The 21,542-nt window shown below is 39.6% G+C and overlaps 1 protein-coding gene across 1 annotated transcript in view; it reads left to right on the top strand.

Annotated features, from left to right (window-relative positions):
- The window catches only part of triqk (triple QxxK/R motif containing), a 129,830-nt gene that overhangs the window by 102,355 nt on the left and 5,933 nt on the right, over window positions 1-21,542 (top strand). The window lies entirely within an intron of this gene.

A 21,542-nucleotide genomic window follows, 5' to 3' on the forward strand; every position in this document is an offset into this window, starting at 1 on the left:
GAAGTTGGTTTTGAACTCTTTATATAATATGGCTATTTATATCTTCTAGCAATGTAGATATATTTTGTGTAATCCTGCAAAGAATATTATTACAATTTTAGTTTTGTGGAAGTCTGTAACTTTTCTGATTGTTTTGGGTTTTTCTTTTGTGGAGATCTTCTTGCATAATCACACAAATTCTTTACTTAAGTTTTACCTGATCCTTCTGATTCTTTACGTTTGTAAAAATCAGTTATGTCATTTTTACGTAATTGTGCTACTTTTTTCCTAAAAAATTTTTTGCATTATCCTACCTGTTATGTCATTTTTGCATTTTGTTGTTTTTGCCGTGATCTTACTGTGAGTAACTTTCACATTTTTTTGTTTACATAATCCTGCAAATGATTTACTTTTGAGAAAATGTATTTCATTTGTATTCTTTACATTTTTTTAAATTTAGTTGCATTGTTTTTGCATAATCATAAATATTGTTGTACATTTTTTATTTTATTTTATATATACAATTTTTTCCCCTTTGATTTAATACAAGTAGCGGCCCCAAGTGGTAGTTTAGTGTTTTTTTTTTTGTTAATGTAAACCTACTTTTTCTTTATTTTGGAAATTTGTTGTATTTTTTTGTAATGTTATTGATACTTTTACAAAAAACATTTATGTCATTGTAACCCTTCTAATTCTTTACTTTTGTAGAAATTGGTCATTTTTGCATTATTTTAACTAATTAAAGGGATACTTGACTCACTGAGCCATTTTCAGCAGTTAAAAGTTAATATTTTGTCCATAATTAATTTGATAACTTTATTAGTTTTCACATACAATTAATACCTTTAAAAAACGTTTTGTCCACTTGCTGTTGATTGAAGATGACATCACCTGTTGCTGAGGAAGTAGGTAACGGCCAATCATGGCTCAGTTTGCTGACCAAGCCCAGAAAACAGGTGAGCCATGCTTGGTCGTTACCTACTTCCTCAGCAACAGGCGATGTCATCTTCAATCAACAGCAAGTGGAAAAAATACTTTTTAAAGGTATTCATTGTACGTGAAAACAAATGAAATGATCAGATGAATTGATATGAACTTTTTACTGCTACCCCTTTAATTATTTGCTAACGATCTTGACAAACCACCATGACGTTTTACATTTAGTTAGCCGGCGACATTTCTCACGCCCGACGAACGTTACCATCGTCGTGTTCCCCCCCCCCCCCCCCCCCGACATCTTTGTCTGCATGTCGATGGGGCGACAGGCGGCGAGAAAAGGAGAGGAGCGGCGCAAACGGTGCCGCTAATGGCGTCATCTTCCTCCCCGCGGAGACGCTGCCAAGGGAACAATATGCTCCGGCGGGGGAGGGAAAATCGGACAAATATTTCACGTATACGGCAAAAGCGCTCACTTGACAGGTCGAAGCGTCTCACTGAGCCTATGATTTGACAAAGACATCAGTATGGCACATACAGTGGGTTATAAAAAGTCTACACACCCCAGTATATATATATAAAAAATAGACTGAGAAATAATTTAAAATTTTCTCCAACATTAATGTGACCTGTACAACTCAATAAAAAATTTTTTTTAGATTTGAAGTAAAAATAAGCAAGTGAGGTATTGTTGCAAAAGTATGTACACCCCAATTATTGCTATGAGAGAGCTACTACAACAGCTGAAGTTTATTTGGAGGTGTGTGCCGACGTCGCATTCTCACTTGTAGTCGCACACGTGTGCAACTACTTTGTATCACGTGCTTATTTTTACTTTCCTTCTGGAAAGGATCAAATTCTCACCATCCCTGTATTTACAACAACAACAACAAACTAGACAAGGTGGTGTCGATTTTGCATAATGAGGACCAGATGGCGTTGCATTCCTGTCCACTAGAGGGCAATATATAAAGTATATACAGTAGTAATCTGGTAATGTTGACATTTTGCATAATCGTGCTCCTAAAGGAACTGATAAATTCATTAATTTCGTGAGAATCTGATGTTTTTATGTCATCTGACAGATTGATAACTACGTAACTAAATATTTACTTGCATATAAATTGGTGAGAAATATGTTGTCATTCTGCTAATTAGCCAACCAACTAGTTTCTGGGAAATTTTTGGTGCAATTGTTTTTCTAATAAATTCTTTGCATTAGTGGAAATTGGTTGTCATTTTTATGATTTTGCAGACATTTTTTTTGTTATGCTAAATCATGAAAACAATTTCAGAGGGAAATTATTTTTTGTATTTATGTGTGATTTTGTGTTTTTAGTAGCAAATGTTCTACATTTGCAGCAATTGGTTGTCATTTTTCACAGTCTTCAACAAAATTCAACGGTATTTGTAGCCGTTTTTTTTTTATACAAAAAGTCTTAGCTAGCACGGCCGAGTGCTAATGGACTTAGTGTTCGCACCAGCTTCTGCGAGTCGCCTTTGACTGACTCTGCGGTCCAGATGACTTCCAGATGGTGCGGCCGGTGTTTGCCTTAGGTCACTCGCCCAGGCGTACACATGCACGGTGACGTGTGCGCACGGATTTGTGTGTGAGTGCGCACTGGACGGACACACACCAGTCAAACACGGCCTCGAGCTTCCGGCTGGTTCTTGTCCACGACACAGCTTGGGCGTAATGAGTGATAATTCCCCACTTAGACTTCCAACGTGATTCCCGAGCAGATGATCAGTGACGTAGCTCTTGGGCTGGAAACCTCCTGCAAGGAAACCTCCACCCCATTCTTTTGTTCATTAAATGAATGCAAAATCGATTTTTAAGACTTTTAAAAAACGGGCCATGAGATTTGCAGATGGGGTTAACCAAGTAAAAAAAATGAATTAAAGCGTGTACGTAACATGTATAAAATACCCAATTTTTACAAATAATTGAACTCTTTGACTGCCAGACGTTTTCAGAAAAGGGATGCCATGGGTGTCAGCCGATTTAAGCATTTTTGACTGATCTTTCAAGGTCCACAGAAAATTATGTGTTTGGACTATGGAAACACACATACTACCAAATGAAAGATTGGACTCTCATCTTTCATCAGAAAAAAAAGTTTGTTTCTACCTTATTCCGTTTTTCAGTAATCAACAATAAAAAAATGGTTAATTTCACCTCTGTTTTGAAAAAAAACGTATTTTAACGTCTTTGGCAGTCCTCCATAGGATTTTACTAAACGTTATTTAACGTTTTTGGCAGTCAAAGAGTTAATGTTTTCGATTTTGTTGTTAAGAATTAATTATATACTCAACAAAAATATAAACCCGGGGGGATTCTGTCTGGGGACCCCGAAAAGTCCCACCCATTAACAAAACTCCACCTTTCAGTGACCTTTCACTGTGGGCAGTCTAAGGCACACACCTGTGCACTAATCATGGTGTCTAATCAGCATCTTGATATGGCACACCTGTGAGGTGGGATGGATTATCTCAGCAAAGGAGATGTAAATATTACTTTTAAACTCTATGGTTTGTATATATATTTATATATACACACACAAGTGTAATTTATGTATGGTCATTCTGCAATTGTAATAATTTGAATTTGTTGACCGTAATTACTCATCTAGTGACCCTCACGAGAATAAGTATTTGGATAATGGGATGGAAGAATATTATTTGCTGATGATTTTATTAAAAAAAGAAGTTTGGTCCAATCAGACGGTTAGTCACTGCGCTTGGCCCCGCCCCCCGCCACTTGGCTATGCGCGCAGCCTCCCGGAGTCAGAGCGCCGCTGCTCCTCCGCACCAGCGCAGCGCGTGTGAGCAAATCGCCACAGAAGCACGAGCAGTGTCGAGCGAGCAGTCGTTCCCCACTTCATCGACGTTTTCGCGGATTTCACCAGCCCGCCTGCCTGCCCGCCCCTCCCTTCCCTTTTCCCCTTCCTTCTCACCCACTTCCGCCAAGCCCCCCCCCCACCCCTTCCAGCTCCCGGGCTCCCTCCATCCACCATAGGGACTTTTTGGGAAGTACACGCTGCTGAGAGTGAGCCTCCGTCCGGACGCGGAGCTCCGGAGTCGCCGCCGGTGGCTTTTTCCCGAGAACCGCCCCGCAAATCACACACCGACGTGCCGCATGGTGGGAATCGCTGACTCCTTTCAGTGTAAGTCCGTTTTTTTTCTTCCCTCTCATCACATTGCCATTAAAATGATGACCACTGGATGTGGAAAGATGATTTAGGGAATTCGTGGAAGGTTTGATGCGTGCATTTGGATGCTTATGGCCGAGAAGTAAACAGCACCAAAACATTGATTTTGATTGAAAATGATTTGTCTTTTTTTGTGTGCAAGATATGCATTCTTGTGTGAATGTCATTGCGTGGGTTGCTTCCCTCTGCCTGTCTGTGTGTGTTTGTGTGTAACAGTACAACAGTGTAACGGGTTCCCGGCCGTGTTTGGGTGCCGGTGGGAATATTGTTTTCACACACACGCAGATGGTGTTGCTGTGATGGTGCGATGATGCAGGTGATGGCATAAATAGTACAAAATATTGCGTTTTTATTTTGTATTTGTGCAAAATTGTTCATTGGGATCAATACTGGGAATGATTTGTTTGAAAATGTGTTTGAAAAGAGGGGAATAACTGGATGGTAAACAAAGAATGCAGGAGTGTGTTTGTGATGCATTCACGCACACACATGAAGCCACACTGTATAAACAAGCCGGTGTTAGCGGCACACTGGCTTGCGGCGCTGCAGCATCCGCCAGTGGCCATCTGCCTGGACGCCGGCCCACCGCACACCTGGCACAAACCACCCACGCAAGCAAGCGAGACCGCCCCCCCCCCCCTTTTTTTATGGGCCACGAGGTCAAACGCATCAGGCTGCACACATGCACGCACGTGGCCTTGCAAACATGTTGTGGCTGCACGTCAGAGGTGGAGAGCTGATAATTTCTCTTTCTGTTATTTCCTGGGGGAGGAATGGTAAACTCCAAGCCTTTTTTTTTTTCATAGGGAATCCTTTGAAATATGCTGGGAATTCTCAAATTAGCACCCCCGAAATGCTCATATATGCATTCAAAGGGCGTAGGTTTTCATCTGTCCTAAAAACAAAACAAAACCTGCTTTTTATACAAAATCGTACAAAATATAGCATAAGTGGTGGAATTTGCTCCCCTACATACTATTACACGTTCTAAGAGCATAGTTCTACAACAATGATGAAATGAATTTTTTTTTCTATTGATTACTTAGTTTTTTTTGTGTGCAAAATTTGGCATTTTCCCACTAATTTCGTAGCATTTTTTGGTACAAATTCCACCTCAAAAATGTTTGGAAAATCATTCAGTTTCATTTTTCAATACAGACTATCCAAAAAAAAGACACTTCTTTTTTTTTTTTTTTTAACAAAATGGTAAAAACAAAAAAAATGGCAAAAATGTAATTTTGGCACTAATGTCATGACTTTTTTGGACAAAATCTACCAAAACTTGATAGTTAAAAAAATAATAATAATTAAAAAAAAAAAAAAATATATATATATATATATATATATATATATATATATATATATAGTTTCAAGACCAGACTAAAAATAAACTTTTTTTTGGTGCTAATTTTCAATTTTTTTTTAAGAAAAATAATAATAAACAGCTTCAAGACCAGAATATCCTAATGAGTTTTAAAAAAGAAATTTTTGCTTTTTTTTTTTTTTTTACTTTTTTGTACAAAAATATCAAAACCATGGCGAAAAATAATTAAATAAGTGTAAGTTTTTCATCAGCATTTCATTATTATTATATTCATTATTTTTATTTTTATTTTTTCTTACAAAAAAGCTTTTTTCAAACTGAAAAAATTGAGTAGGCGTGTGTACAAAAAACTGCAAAATTAGTGGGAAAATGTCTTTTTTTTTTGCTACGTGATTGTGATGGATTTGACTTTTTGTTGTAGCTCAGGCGTGTATGGATCTTGCCAAGCTTCGCTGAGTCTCACGGCGTGTGTTATTGACAGAATCAAGAGAGTGTGTGTGTGTGTGTGTGTGTGTGTGTGTGTGTGTGTCACGTTCTCGATCAATATACTCATCGATGGTTATCAGCGAGAGGGTGGTACTCGTCGCTGCTTATTGAATTTCATCAGCCGTGAAAGATGGTGTTAAGGGACTGCAAGTTGGTGTGTGTGTGTGTTTGGAGACAAGAAGTGTGCCTACGTGAGGGTCTTACTTAATGTCAAGAGTGAGTACTCCAAAATGATTTTATTGGTGGGCGGAAACGCTAGCGGCTAAGCGCAAACAACTACTATAGTTCCAATGTCCTGTGGCTAAAACCCTGCCAGTTAAGAGCTCGGTTACAACATGTATTTGCAGTTTGCTCTCGGGGTTAGCATGTAGCGTCAATGCTATCTGTACTTGAGTACTTGTTTGCCCGTGAGTATTTTGGTTCACACGGTCTGTTAGAAACACCTTCATGTTGATGCTAGTTTTGTTAGCCTGTCTATGGCATTTTTAATTATGTGTTAGAATTAAGCTAGGAAAGCTACGTGGTTTATTTTTTTACAACCGTTAACAATTTAAAGTAGCAATAAACAGCTCAACTCTCGACTTCATATTTTTTTGGACGTGTTTGTCTTCTGCGTGTTAAACTCGCTGTTGCCAACTGGTGCTCGTAACTCAAATTTTGGCTGGCAACTTGAGACCAAAAAAAACGGGCTGAGCGATGACTATTTTGAAAAATGCAAAAAATCAGGTCACCAAAGTCAAACTATCACTGGATTTTCTTCTCAATTAAACGTAGAACAGACTTGAAGCTTAGCTAACTTTTGAGAAGCTAAAGGTTAACCAAAGGCTTAAGTTGACGTAGCTTTGCTGTCTTTTTGGGTTTTATCGTTGTCATATTTGTTGACTTGCAAACTTTGAATGTTAAATCTTTTCACAGATCAAAAACGCAAACCTCCGACTCGCTCATGTCAAGTCATGTGACTCGAGTCCCCATCTCTGAGGTTAGCTTTGTCCAAATGCTCAAAACGGGCCTGCCAAGTTCACGAATGATGCGACTGATTATTTCTATCTCCTTTGTTACCTACTGACAAAACAGCTTTTACATATAAATTTTTTTAATTTTTTTGTGCATCCCAAAGAATGCTAACACGCATGCGCAGCTCTCCCTAGGCGCTTTCTATAGACTGCGATTGACTCGCTAATTAACTGTACTTTCTCAGACACACAAACGCGCACACACATTCACACAGATGTCTGTCCTGTCCTGTCTTTCTCTCGCACTGTTTATTTTCCTGCCTCCATCTGGAGTCTGCTGATATTGTAATCGCCCTAATGCACATTGCCTTCCCCTCACACACTTACACATTTACACACACACACACACGCACGCACACGCACATTGTGCCAGTCCCGACAAGCCCCTTTTCTTATTCTCTTCTTATTCCAAAAAGATAAGCCGCTGGATTTGATTGTGTCCGTGTGTGCGAGTGCGCTTGTGAATACAAAAAAAAAAGACGGGCCGGCACTCCAAAGTGAAGATGTTACCTGGTATCACCTCACCTCTGCAACAAAAAGATGAAGACACAATAAAACATCTGTGGGGTTTTTTGTTCAATAATGTGTGAAAAAATATGTTCTATCACATCAACGTACATTTTTTCATATAATCGTTGGTGTTGGTGTAGTAATGGCTAATTATACTGCATACAGTAGGTCGCGCTTGTGACATGTTTTGCTGCCATCTTTCCGCTACGGGTACCCGCCGCTTGTCTCCCTCTGCTTTGCTCTCGTTAGCTTCTACCGCTAGCCGCTCTTGTTAGCCTCTCCAGCTAGTTCTTGCTCCCTGCTTTTGTTAGCTGCTTCGCTAGTTCATTCTAGTCGCTCTTTTTAGCCACTGCAGCTAGTTCTTGTTAGCTGCTCCAGCTACTTCTTGCTAAGCGCTTTTGTTAGCTGCTTCGCTAGTTCTTGCTAAGCGCTTTTGTTAGCTGCTTCGCTAGTTCATGCTAGTCGCTCTTGTTAGCCGCTCCAGCTAGTTCTTGCCAGCCACTTTTGTTAGGTGCTACGCTAGTTCTTGCTAGTCGCTTTTGTTAGCCGCTCCAGCTAGTTGTTGCTAGCTGCTCTTTATTAGCCGCTCCTGCTGGCTCACTCCATCTAATAGTTGGTGGTTGGCTTGCAAAGTGTGGGCTCACTGAGGCACCGTAGTGTGCGCGTTTTAAAATAGTTGTATTCTAGTTCACCACTAGATGGGACTAAATCCTACTTCTTACAACTGGATGGAATGGAAACGCCAACCATGATGATGATTGTTTTGACATGTATATAACTTATTCAGTCAGATTTTTTTTTTATCAGTTTGTATCAATATTAGAACAAATAGAATAAGAATTAGGATTTTTATCATTGTTGAAAAATGTAAGGCTTTTGTTGAAAAATTCAATTCAATATGATTATCTCATCATGTATACCTGTTATTAGGGATTATTTTTTTCAATCACCATTTGGAAGAAATATTATTAGCAACATTAGAAAATGCAATATTACACTTTATTACAATATTTATTTGTACAAAATCCAACCATTTTTCAAAAAAGAACTATTAACCATCTACTGTGACTCATTCATTCATCAAGGCATTTTTTTAAAGTCATTTTTGGGGATTTTTTTTTTTTAAATCACCCCCATTATTATAATATTATAATTCTTCATCTGACTCCATTTGCACTTATTTTGACACAGTTTCAATGTGCATACCATGTAGTTTCTAAAATCAACTTTCATAATTTTTTGTGGATGAAATCTTTTTTCCCCCCCACTAATCGATCACAACTGTCGTTGTACATAACTTCAATATGCATTAGCGGCACGCTGCTGGAACTGAATACATCTTTGTTTTGCGTCAGCGGCAAACAAAGGCCGCCGATTGTCTTGTTGATGCATGCGACGGGCAGCCTCCCGTGTGAAAAAGTGGCAATTATTTCACGGGAAAAGCGGCCGTTTAAGGAAAGTGGCTGAAAGGAAAACGAGCGCAGACGTTTTGGGCAAGAAGACGACGCTCAATTTTCACCCCATGCGGTCGAGAGTAAAAAGCCTCATTTTGTTTAACTTCTTCTTTAAACCAGGAAGCGGCGCAATTACGGAAAATTGCAATGTCGGGAGAGAGGAGAGTGGTGTGCGATGCCCTCCAAACAAGCAATTTGACTGACGTTAGTCGCTCTCTGGAAAAGTTGTGCTGAAAATTGCTAAATTGGTTCAGTTCACTCTGCAACAAGAATTTAGTAGCAAAGGCTGTTATTTTTTATATAAATCCACAAACAAGCAACACATTTTGACGCAGTTATATTTAGCATTTTTAAACAGCAAAATGTGCAAATGTGCAGGTAATATACTGTATATATCTAAAAGGCGGGGCCTTTAAAAGGCGGGGCCTGGCCCAGTGAGTGATGTGGGAGTCGGCAAGCGAGAATTTAAAGATGGCTGTCGTAAAATGAAATTTGCGTGAAAAATAATCACAGATTGAGATTTTGCTTTACGTCTATTTGTTATTGAATTAGTCAAGTTACTTGATTAATTGTTTCAGCCAGAAAATGTTTATACTACTTGTTAAGATGTATTTCAACAACATTAACACACACATAAAAAAAAAACATTTTGGGTCAACCTCTGATTTTTTTGTGGGGTACAAAATCCTATTAAACTCTTAGAACTGACTCCACCCACGATGATTATTATTTAGTTAATAAAATTTAAATGCCACTTACAACTAATTAAAGGTGTTGTTTTAATTGAGATAAATTCAAAGAAATACAATTTTTCCACTCTAGAAAGTTCATGTTTTTTTGCACAAAATTCTTCAGTAGAACTGATTCCGCCCAATATTACTAATATTATTATTTAGTTGGCAATATTTTAATATGAAGAGAACTAATAATTCACCAAATGTAAGGGAGAAAAAGGCAAAATCTTTTTATTCACTCTACAAATTTCATTTGGCAGTGATTTGTATTTTATTTTTTATTGTTATTGTAATTATTCCACCCACTATAATTTCATTGATATTTTTGATGTAAATCCAAGTTATTAAAAGGGTATTTTTAATCAGCATTTATTAATTTATAAAAAAAAAAGAGATCATTTTTGTCACCCTTTAAAAATGCTTATTTTTCCGCTAATTAAAAATCTTTTTTTTTTTCAATCCTTTACAAAAGCTTACCAAATTCCTTGCTAAACCAAATCCATCAGATTTTATTATTATTATTAGATGACAATATTTTAAGTCACATTTTCGGAAAATTGACACAAACCACTGTTATGTCGTTGACATTATTTTAATGTGAAGACAAGTTATTAAAGGTGAATTTTAATCGTCATTCATAATTTTTTCTTTATACCTCAAATTTGTTTTCACACTAATTACCATCATTCTTTTTTTGTACAAAGTCGTAATAAAATCAATCTATTTATCTCAAGCTTTGTCAGCGCACATCTGTTTCTCTGTTGTAACATAATTTCTAATATTTCAAAATGATAAATCTGACAAAATTGACGGCGATACCATTTTTGCCGTGACTCGTATATTTCGCACAAAACCTCTCCACATTTGACAATAAATCCGTGGAAAGTATTCTGGTGGGACGCGTTGACGCTGCAGCGCACGTGAAGATTGTTGCGACGTTTACAGAGTTTCGCTTGAGCTCCTCTCAGATTTTAACAACCCTCTTCGCAGACGCGTTTGTCCGAAACGCTTTCGACGAAACGACTCTCGCAGACGCACAATAAAATTCGGGGGTAAACCCGTCCCAGCTTGGAATATTTTTGCAGATGTTGCGAGATTGTTGGCTTGCGTGGGGATGATTTCTTCGCCATCTGTTTCAAGCAACACCGCCACCTATGTCTCTTTATCAACATCTGCTTTTCGCTACAACCACCCCCCCCCCCCCCATCCGCACCCCCGCTCCTCTTAACTACTGCTGCCTCACACATGTGCTAACCATTAGCATGTCATAGCATTGAGAAAGTGTAATACGTTCAGTCTTTCACTCTTTTTCTTAGTTGTTTCCATAACTGCAAACAATTTAGATGACTTACCGCCTGTGCGATGTTAGCTGTTAGCTGTTAGCCGTTAGCGGCATGGAAGCTTTTTGTATCTTGATCTTTCCTTGGGATCGTGTTGCTTGCTAGCGCACCTGCACTACTGCACTGCAGTCAGAATGCAGCTGAAATTGGGGGGGGGGGGGCCGACTGGTCGGGTATGAAAGTGATGAAGTCAATGTAGTCGTTTGTTGCTTGAAGGAGGAGAACGAGACGTAGAATCTGGGGGAAATTAGCAAATGTTTTTGGTAAAAAAAAATCTCAGCCCATCAAAACAGCTTTTCCGCAGTCATGAAAAGGTTGGGTTCAAGTTGACCTGCAAGTTAAGTTAGTTGTATTGTCGCTAACCCGCTAAAGTTGCTTTCTGATACGACCGCCAAAGCCAAGAAATTCCCAGGTTAACTTTGTGAAAGGCACCACCTGTCAAAAAGGGCTTTTTGCTGAATTTCCCATTTCTGATGCTCTGTGTGAAAGGTACAGATTTGAAATGGCTGATTCCAAGTTAACCACAAATTTCGACGCTTTTGCTGAACTAGTAGTTTTTTCCTGTTCTAGAAATCTTATCTTGGATACTACCATCAAAGCCTGGAAATGTGCTGGTCGGCTTTGTGAAAGGTCACTGCTTTTTCCAGTGCGACTGTTATGTGTGAAAGCTATGGTTTAAGAAGTCGGGGCTAATCACGTCATTTTCAGCTGATCATTATTGTGTGTGTTTTTAACAGACCTTGCATCTCGTTTTTCATCAGCAGCTTAATAACTCATTTGCTCCCAAAAACTTACAAATACGTTCTATTGTAAATGTTGCCATGCTCCCAAAGACGTATTTATACGTTTTATGTCTTTTTTTTTTTTTTTTTTGCTATAGCATACAGAAGGCTTTGATGCAGCCTCTGAACTGAAGAGAATGCATGAAGCAATGGTAGTTATTACAAAAACGGCCAGCAGGTGGCAGCAGAGTATAAGAGATCAACCAGGGCAAGCTGTTAAAAAGAGATTTGTGAATAATGATAAAACTTAGCTATATTTTAATGACAGATAGAAAATATATATTTTTCCTGACGAAAGAAGAGACTCTAATGTTTCTTTTGGTAGGTTCCATGTTTTTATAGCACTAGGACACAATATTCTGTGGGCCTTGCAAAATCGGTCATAATCCGGGTGCGAAGGGGGTTGCCTCAGTCAAAATGGCTGGGAATGAACGATGTCGTATGGAAACGTTTCACCTGCACGGCTAACAATCACGGCAAGCCAAACGAAACTACAAACTGCACAATGAACTTAAATTTCTGTCTTTTTTTTTTTATAAATTCAAAATCTGCTGGTACACATATTGAACCACTCAAAATGTGCTTGAAGCCTCTTTGTTGGATTTTGAACAGAAAAAAAGAAAGCACTGTAATTTGTGGACAACTGACTTTTTTTTCCAGGTTGACTGAATATTTTAAAGAATTTGTCCTCGTGTGACTTGCGAGTGGATTTCCTCCAATTGACAATAAAAACGGCTAATCACTGAAAGGGAAAGTGACGTATCCCCTTTTTCTCGGCACATGTTGGGGGTCCTAAAACGCTAGCAGAGCCTCAGTGGGCTCGTCGCGTCAAGCAAGTGAGAAAGCAGGCCAGCCGCCGCAACCGCATGGAATGTTTCCACCAAAATAGCTCCGGCCGCTGACGGAGATTTTGTGGAAAACATCGCCGGCCGGGCAACAGGAACCGGGCCGGGCCGGCCACACAATGGGCCTTCAGAATCAGAGGAACCCAGATAGCCCCGCAGCTCAGGAACCAGAAGAGGAACCTGGACCGGGAGAGGATGGGAGCCGGGCGGGAACGTCGGGCTGCTCCGGATGTGAACATACGCATGCCACTCAGGATGTTTGTTTTTGTTTTTGGTTGAGTTTTTTTTTTTTTTTTTTATTGCGCCGCCATCACAGGTGATTCGGGCCGCGGATGCCGGATGGTTGATGGCACCGGGAAGGGGCGGCCCCGGCGTGTCCTGGCCGTCCTATCAGGCTTCCTCAGAAGCCTCGTGGGAAGTCTCACATGTGAAGGAAGAAACCGGCTTCACTTGTGGACTTTCCAGGACGACTCTCACACAGAATTTACGGAAACGTGTGTGTGTGTGTGGGGGCGGGGGGGGGGGGGGGGTCATTTGTAGGCAACTATGAAAAAACAGTGATCGATTGTAATGTCATAATTTGTCATCATTGATCGGACAAGCAAAACAAGACATTGCAGATTTTTTTTTTTTTCATTTCAGCTGGGTAGGAATTTTTATGCAAAATTTGCGATCGGCTGTAATGTCTTAATTTGCCCGATTGATTAATGACGTCATTGATCGGGTCCACAAAGTAAGAGCTTACATGTTAATATTTTTATCTGTTTATCAGCATTTTTTTTTTAAGATTTGTTTTTGTTTGTATTCAGTACCCCCCCCCCCTCCCCCCATACATTTCAATTGTCATCAATTATGTATCAGTCACCTTAAGACTAAATATAATTTTTTTTTTAAATATATATATTTTTTTTCTCCATCTTTTAATCGATTCTCTGAAATACTGGTTGTGTAAAGTCTACAGAAAAACACAATCTCATTAACTCACAAACGTTTTTTTGCTGCCAGTATTTATTTTTCGTCAATTATACGCAAATTTGTGGGCCGGGATGGTCCCAATCCCTCACAAATAGCCAGAGTTGACCGTTCGATAAATAAATAGTTTAGATTGATTAGATCAGTTCTCGCCTGCGATTGGCTACAAAATCCTCATCATGTAAATTTAAATTTTGCCGTAATCGTACACGCTACCTTTTCATCCCGTCTTTATCGCCACGGTCAAATCGTACGTGCGGATTAGAACGCGACCGCTCCCCCCGGCGTTGAGATGGCTGCGAGAGATCAACGGATTTGTTAGCCGATTAGAATGTGGTGAAATGTCTCCGCCCCGGATAGCATAGCATCAGTCTGCAGAGGAGGAGGAGGAGGAGGAGGAGGAGGAGGAGGAGGAGGAGGATGAGGATGAGTGAGGAGGCGGGTCCAGATGGTTGGGGACCTGCAGCACACACGGGGAGTCTTCACGCTTCTGCTCTCATTGCACCATTTCGGCTATCTTCGTGCACCTCCATCTTTCCCTGCGACATTTCGCACACACACACACACAACCCCCCCCCCCCCCCCAAAAAAATGAGTCTCATCATACGTGTTGTACGTCTTTAAGCCGCTGTTTTGCTTTTCAACGCGCCGACTTGATACAATCAGCAGCAGTCGGGGGTCTGGACGCCGCTCTTATCTTATTGCCGCCTCGTTTTATTGATTATTGGCCACCCGGGGAGGCGGCGAGCGCAAGCTAACAGCTAGCGGCCGGGCGACGCGCGAATACCAATGAGGGTTAAGGCGGAAAGGAATTGTAACACCACGAGATTGAAAGCGTCATCCAAAAAGATGTCAGTTGGAGATTGTTAGCATAATTGCCCAAGTCATTTTTTTAGCTTCCTGTTACAATGTTTGTAGTTTGTCATTCATCAAGGTCATTGTAAATAGAAATCGAAAACTGCCATTAATTTCATGCAATTTAAAGGAATAATGCTACATTGGGACTTTAAGGACTTTCTTTCAAATTATATTTTTTCTTTTTAAATTTTCTGTAAAAAAAATACTAGTGGTATCGATACATGGTATCGGCATCAGTAAGAGTTGAGTACTCGTACTAGTATCAGTTTTAAGGGCATTCAAAATGTATCATTTTGATGTTAAACACTCCATTTTATTGGCAAACAGTCTTCATGCCAAAATGTGACATTTGTGTCTCAAACGGCGTGTTTTTTTGTTTGTTTTTTTTTCATCAGCAAACGTTCGCGTTTCTTTGAGCCAAGCCAGCGTTGATCTCATTTTGCATTCGGACTGCCAAATGTGTGGATTTGTTGTCCTCGCACCCGCTCGCAATCCTCTCTGTCTTCTTTGTGTCTGCGTTGTGATGACATTTGTCGCGGCTTCTCCGAGAGGCCGCCGGGGAGCGCGAGGCTCGTTGGCTGGCAATCGTCTCCGCACGCTTTGTCTCGCGCGCACACACACGGGGAAATAAACAGAGGCTTTTGCTGCCCTTTTTTTTTTTTTGCGCGCACGCGCCTGTGACAAGGAGTGAATGCACTGACATATGTTAATCAAATGTCTGGATGCCGGCAGAGCGGCGGGGGCGCCAATAACACCACAGAAGAAGAAGAAGAAGAAGGAGGAGGAGGAGGAGATGACAGGAAGTGGTTGGGGATCAATATCGGGTCCATTAGTTTAACAGAGTGCAGATGCACGGATGAGCTTCACTTTTTATTTTTCATTTCAAATGAGGAGTTTTTGGGATGGAACATGCCTGGTTGGCATGGAGCGTTTCCATGGCAACGTGGATTTGATTTTATTGCAATTTCTTGGTGATCAATATGACTATGAAATGTTGTTGTGATGAAACGGAGCATTAAATGTGTCATTTTCGTGGCAAAATGTTGATGGCAGGATGGGCGTATTTCGGTGGTATTGTCATTGAACAGTGTGGCGTTTTCGCTTCTAGTGGCAGGATGTAAAATGTTTATCTCATTGGCGTCCAAAATTCATTTGAACTATTTCTATTAGTTAAAAATTTTTTCTCCACTTTTGTTAACAGGAGTATGAAAACCTAGGGGGGAAAAATTGTACATTTACAACAGATATAACATTTGTGATTAATCGTGAGTTAACTATTGAAATCAAGCGATTAATTCAATTTTTTTTTTAAATAATCGCCTGACGTGATTTTTAGAATTTTTTTTAAAGAAAAAATTATTAAAAATTAGGGGCTTCAGGCAGTTAAATTTTTTAATCATAATTAATCGCATGACTTCAGTAGTTAACTCGCGATTAATCACAAATGTTATATCTATTCTAAATGTACATTAAAAAATTCTAGGTTTTCATACTCTAGTTAACAAAAGTGGGAAAAAATGTTGAACTAGTAGAAATAGTGCAAATAAATTTTTTCATGTCTATAGCCGTCAATGGCAGTGAATGAGTCAAAATTGTGTCACGGGTGCTTGAAGTGTAGTATTTTTCGTGTAGCAAAATTTTCGATTTTCACAATTATATTTTGCGTTTTCATGGCAAAATACGATGTCATGTAAAATGTTGTATTATGGGGGAGCAAAATGTTGTTTTTCTTGCATCCTGTATACTTTCTGTATTTGCATTTTAATGCCGAAATCAAGTTGTCTTTTGGGCGGACGGGCAAATTTGGGGTTTTCGTTGCAAAATGAAACATTTTTATGGGACAATGTCACATTTTCATTGCCAAATGGTTTCATAGCAAGCATAGCTAAAAAAAAAAAAAAAGAGAAAAAACATGCTCCAATTGATGTTAAATGAATACAACTAACAAAAGTGAGCATTACTTCAGTGTTTTTTTGTGCTTATGTGTACAAAAAAAAAAGTGTGATCAGAAGCGAAAGCAAGGGCAAGCGAACGCCAGCGGAGCGAGAAGTCGGTGGCGGTGCACAGATGGCGAGCTGTCAGCGCCCTCGCGCCCGCGCGCCGTCCCGCCTGTGCATCCATGCGTGTGCGCGCGCGTCTGTGCCCTCCGAGCTCGGGCGTGCGTGCGTGCGTGCGTCCGTCGCAGATGGCGCGGGCTCGGCGGACGTCGCCGCTCGGCTGGCGCGGCCGCGCTCGGCTGGAGGCGCACAGTTGGCATCGCCAGCCACCACCATGCTGCCCCCAAACTACCCCCCCCCCCCATCCCCAAGTGTACCCGCTGCCAGCTGTACCCTCGCAACACTGCGGACGCCGTGTATTTGCGGTCCGGCATTGCGACCTATCGTCGGTTGTCGCTGGAAATCGCGTCTATTCGCTGTTTTTGTTCTGGCCAAGATGATACTTAATTGCTTTGTTTTTCGGTTTAACTGACTAGTAGCTTCTTTGTGTATATTTTTTTCCCCAACATTTATTTTTGCGTGTAAGAACATTTAATGTCATTAAAGGGATTTTGCTCAAATTAAAAAGCAGTCCAGAGGCTATAAATATGTAAACACAATTGATGTAAAACGTTGTTCATTTTACATACATTGTCACTATAACACAATTTAACAATAGTAAATGTGATTTAAAAGATATATCATTCTTAGTGGGGACTGATATTGTAATTCACAATGAACAAAATGTCCTGAATTTCAAAACGCACCATTCTTGTCACCAATGTCCAACATGAAACACTAACCCCACCTAGTGGCAGAAAATTTCCTCAACACAAATGTGTGACTCGATTATTTACACTCCTTTTAACTGTTTAGTCTCTCTTTTTAACTTCAAATAACTTTATGAATTACTTACCACAAAATGACTGTATCAATAGTTGAAAACATAACCATATTAATTAACAATATTTGTCCACGTTTGTGTTAATTAACAAGAGTATGAAAAATATAGAATATATATTTTATTGTACACTAAAAACAGATATAACGTGTGATTAATTTGTGATTAATCGTGAGTTAACCGTGATTAAAAGTTTTTGTACATTTTTGCCATTTTCTTATGGTATTGATACACAATTGAAATCTCCGATTTTTTTTTTTTGTTGGCGTAGTCAACTATAGTGTCAAATCAGTCGATTAATCGATGACGTTTGATCCATAGTTCCTCGCCGCTAAAGCTAGCGAGGCTAACACCTATTCTCAGACTTTGGATGGCAAGATGCGAAATACCCGTCCGTCTTTCCCGGCATTCCCGCACACACAGCAGGCGCCAGATCCCGCCTCTGTTACAACTCTGGAAGTAGCGCAGCACGCCTTTTGTGCCGCTGCTCTGGGAGTGTGCGAGGGAGGTATTTTGGCCGCCCATCTGTGCGCGGGTAGCTTGCCACTGTTTCTACGCACACACGCGCGCGCAGCGCGGGTGGGTCGGTGCCAGCCAAGCTGTTCGCTCGCTGGTGCTGGCTCGGCGCCAGAGAGAGAGCGGTGGCATCCATCTGTAGCTCTGCTCAGGACGCCGCACCTGACCAACAAAACTTCTTTCCACGGCAAACTCGCCGAGAGTGACCCGGCGGCGCGTCTGCCGGTAGTGCGCTAATCCAAAATCAAATCCGCAAAATGGAGGGATTTATTTTTTATTTTTTCAAAGTGTTATTGTTTGAAGAGAGTTTTTGCGTATTAAGTGTCATTTTTAAATCTGCATCTTCAATAAACAATCACCATTAATTGTGCTTCATTCAGGTGACTTGTTTTGTTTTAGTTTGGTCAACTTGAGTCAGAAAACAGGAAAATAAAATTATTATTGCATGGTTGTTTAAAAAAAAAAAGTAAATAAAAGCTTTACTATATATGGCCGTTTTAACTTACTAAACATTTATTTATTTATTTTAAACACCTTACTATACGTATATGGTTGAATATTTTTTTTAAATGCCTTAGTATTAAAAAAAATACTTTGTTGCAAAAAAATGCCTTACTATATACATGGTTGTTGTTGTTTTTCTTTTGTTTTTTAAACACGCCTCATTTTTTATTTATTTATTTTTAAAGTTGCCTTACAATAAACAATCTTTTTTAATTAATAAATAATTTTTATTTTTTAAATGCTTAACTATACGTGGTCGTAAAAAAAAAAAGTTGTTATTTTTTCTAATAAAAGCTTTATTCATGATCATTTACAAACAAAATACAAAATAATCAGCCTTACTAAACATGCTTGTTTTTTATTTTTAAGGAAGAAAAAAAAACACCTGACTCAGGGATTTTTGAGACGGTCAATTGTCATTGCTGCACTTGGGGCCCCTGCTGGCTAAGGGGCCCCAAGCAATTGCCTGCTTTGCCTAATGGCAAACTACGCCTCTGCACGTGAATGTGGTGCGTTGATAAATGTTAACTCCTGAAAGTCATCTATGCGACATGGGTTTATGATTGCGTTCATGCTAGATGCATGGTGTTGATGCTTTATGATCCTCTCTGTTTTAAGTGCTTTGCCGCCACCTTTTTTTTTTGTGAGTGTTTCTCTGGTGTGAATGCTACCAAAATTGTATTCATTGGGTTTCCAATTAAAGTGGTAGGGATATCAAGTCATTTTTGTTGATTTACTTTAAGCAAGGTTGTGACGTTCCCCCTCCGAGAATCAAATGTAGTTTTTTTAACATGACTTTTTTTTTCTTCTTTTTTTTTGTTGCTCTGGGGCTGCGACAGATGGCAACGACAGACATCAGGCTTCATCTATTTATTTATTTCAAGGGAAAAAAAACAGCAAAGGACAACTGATGTTCGACACTACATATGTTTTGTTGGCCATCGTGCACATCTGTGTCTTTGAGAGAGCGTTGGGGCTTTGGCGGCCATGTTTGTGTGTGTATTAATATTTGTGCGATGGAGCAGATGGTGTTCAGACCTTCAGCGTGCCATTGATGAATCTCCTTATGTCTTTTTGCTGGCTCGGCATAGTGTAAACACTGCAGCAGGATGCACAAGAGTGTCAGGATGCGTTGCTTCATTACGCCCTTTCTCACTCTTTTTTTTTTTTTCTCTTCATTTCCCTAACGTCAAAATGTAAATAACGCCCTCATGTTGCGCCGCTCTTTGGCAAACTGCAGTTGGAGTATAGACAGCAGCGGTAGAGAAAGTAAAGAGTGGAGCTAAACATATAAGAACTTTCAGGGAACAACAAACGTCAGTAGAATTTGGACATTTTGACCTTTAAAATATAAGTTGTAAAAATAAATATATATAATAAATATATGAATAAATAAATAAGTATTGGGAGGGGAAAATAAAAATACAAAATATCAATGGGGGAAAATACAATAATAGATAAAAAAAAATATTTTTTAAATAATTAGATAAAACAAAAATACCGGATAAAATATAATGCAAAAAAAACTAAAAAATCGACAGAAAATTAAAAAAATAATACAATAAAAAATATACACAATATTTTCAAACACATGGAAAAAGAAATACTAGAAACCAAACTATTAGATCAGGAAAAAATTGAAAAAAATATACAACATTTTTTATCAATGAATAAATAAAACATAAATAAATACTAATAATTACTTGACAAACACTAAAACACTGGACAGATAAATTACAAAAATATAATTAAAAAAATAATATACAACATATTTTTATTTTTTAGGTGATATTAGATTAGAAAAACATTAGACAAAAATCTATAATAATAATTTAATTTGAAAAAAATACCAGACACTAAAACATGGGGCAAAAACACTGGAAGGCAATACAAAAATTGCATTAGCTTGATCTTACAGAGGTCGTCAGTTAGCTTAATGCTAACACACAATGCAAATTGACATAGACGAGCTAAATCAGCATCGACATCGCCGCGGTTGAATCATTTTAGCAACAAATATTTGAACGCCAATCGTGCAGCAAAACACGGACAGACAATTTCACAATACTCACCGGCATATATTCTTTATTCTTTCTTTAGTCGCGACGAGGAATCGCGCAAAATGAGCCTTCAAAAGGGTGGAGGCACGATGACCTGCACTTTTAAGGTGGACTATCACTTAAGGTGTGATGGATGGCATCTATTGAAAAACCTTTGCGTGCTTTTATGTTGCCAGATAACTGCGGGCAAATCAAATCTATATGTATGTCTATGTGCAGGCTCGTGGTTGGGGCGTAGCATCCATACATCTTCTTGACAGGCGGGTGGAGTTTGATGGGACATGTTCTGCATGCAGCTCCATCTGTCTGTGTGTGTGTGCGGTGTGTGCGGTGTGTGCGGTGTGTGCATGCGTAATAATGATGGAGCGAGTGGCGCATCGCCTTCGCACTCGCATACTGATCCGTCACCTCCGTCGCCTAGCGAAAACGCAATCTGGCCACCTGTCCCTCAGCGCGTCCTTCGTCACCCCCACTCCCCCCCTCCCCCACCCGTCCTCCGTCGCCGTCTTTGTTTCGGTTACGACGAGACGCCATACGGCTTCATCTCATCTCTTCCCCGGAAGGGACGTTGCGCTCCGATATGTGGCCGAGACGCTGAAAACGGCGGACAGTGTTGACATCTCAAATCGCCTTTCCCCATTGAAATGAATGGAGATGCTGTTAATCGGTTCAATTTTCCTCACTTTTGTCATTATTCATCAAGTTAATGAAAACATTTGCAACGACTTTTTACCAAACGGCATAACAAATGAATTATAATTTTTGAATAAATGATCAAATAATCTAAATAAATATGCTAGTATTTTAAATGTTTATCACTAGCCTAACTCCTGTTTTACCAAATGCCGCATCATTCAAGTTAGCATTATAGCTTATATTACTACAGAGGGCCACGCCAATATCGTGTTTAATCGCTAATGTAATACACACACAAAAATGGCTTCTTTGATGCACTGTCATTGATTACAACGGTAGCAGGCATCGCCAGCTCACGAGACAACCGACCACACAGAAATCCTTTAATACGTCTTAAAAGCAAACGCGTGGCTACAATATGTCATTTCCCCAAATTCTTTCTCAAGGGGCTTACATCACAAGGGACGCCATAAATCAAACTATGCACTTACTCAAATGAATCTC

This window comes from Vanacampus margaritifer, chromosome 17 (assembly GCF_051991255.1).
Source record: "Vanacampus margaritifer isolate UIUO_Vmar chromosome 17, RoL_Vmar_1.0, whole genome shotgun sequence".
NCBI classification, from domain to species: Eukaryota; Metazoa; Chordata; class Actinopteri; order Syngnathiformes; family Syngnathidae; genus Vanacampus; species Vanacampus margaritifer.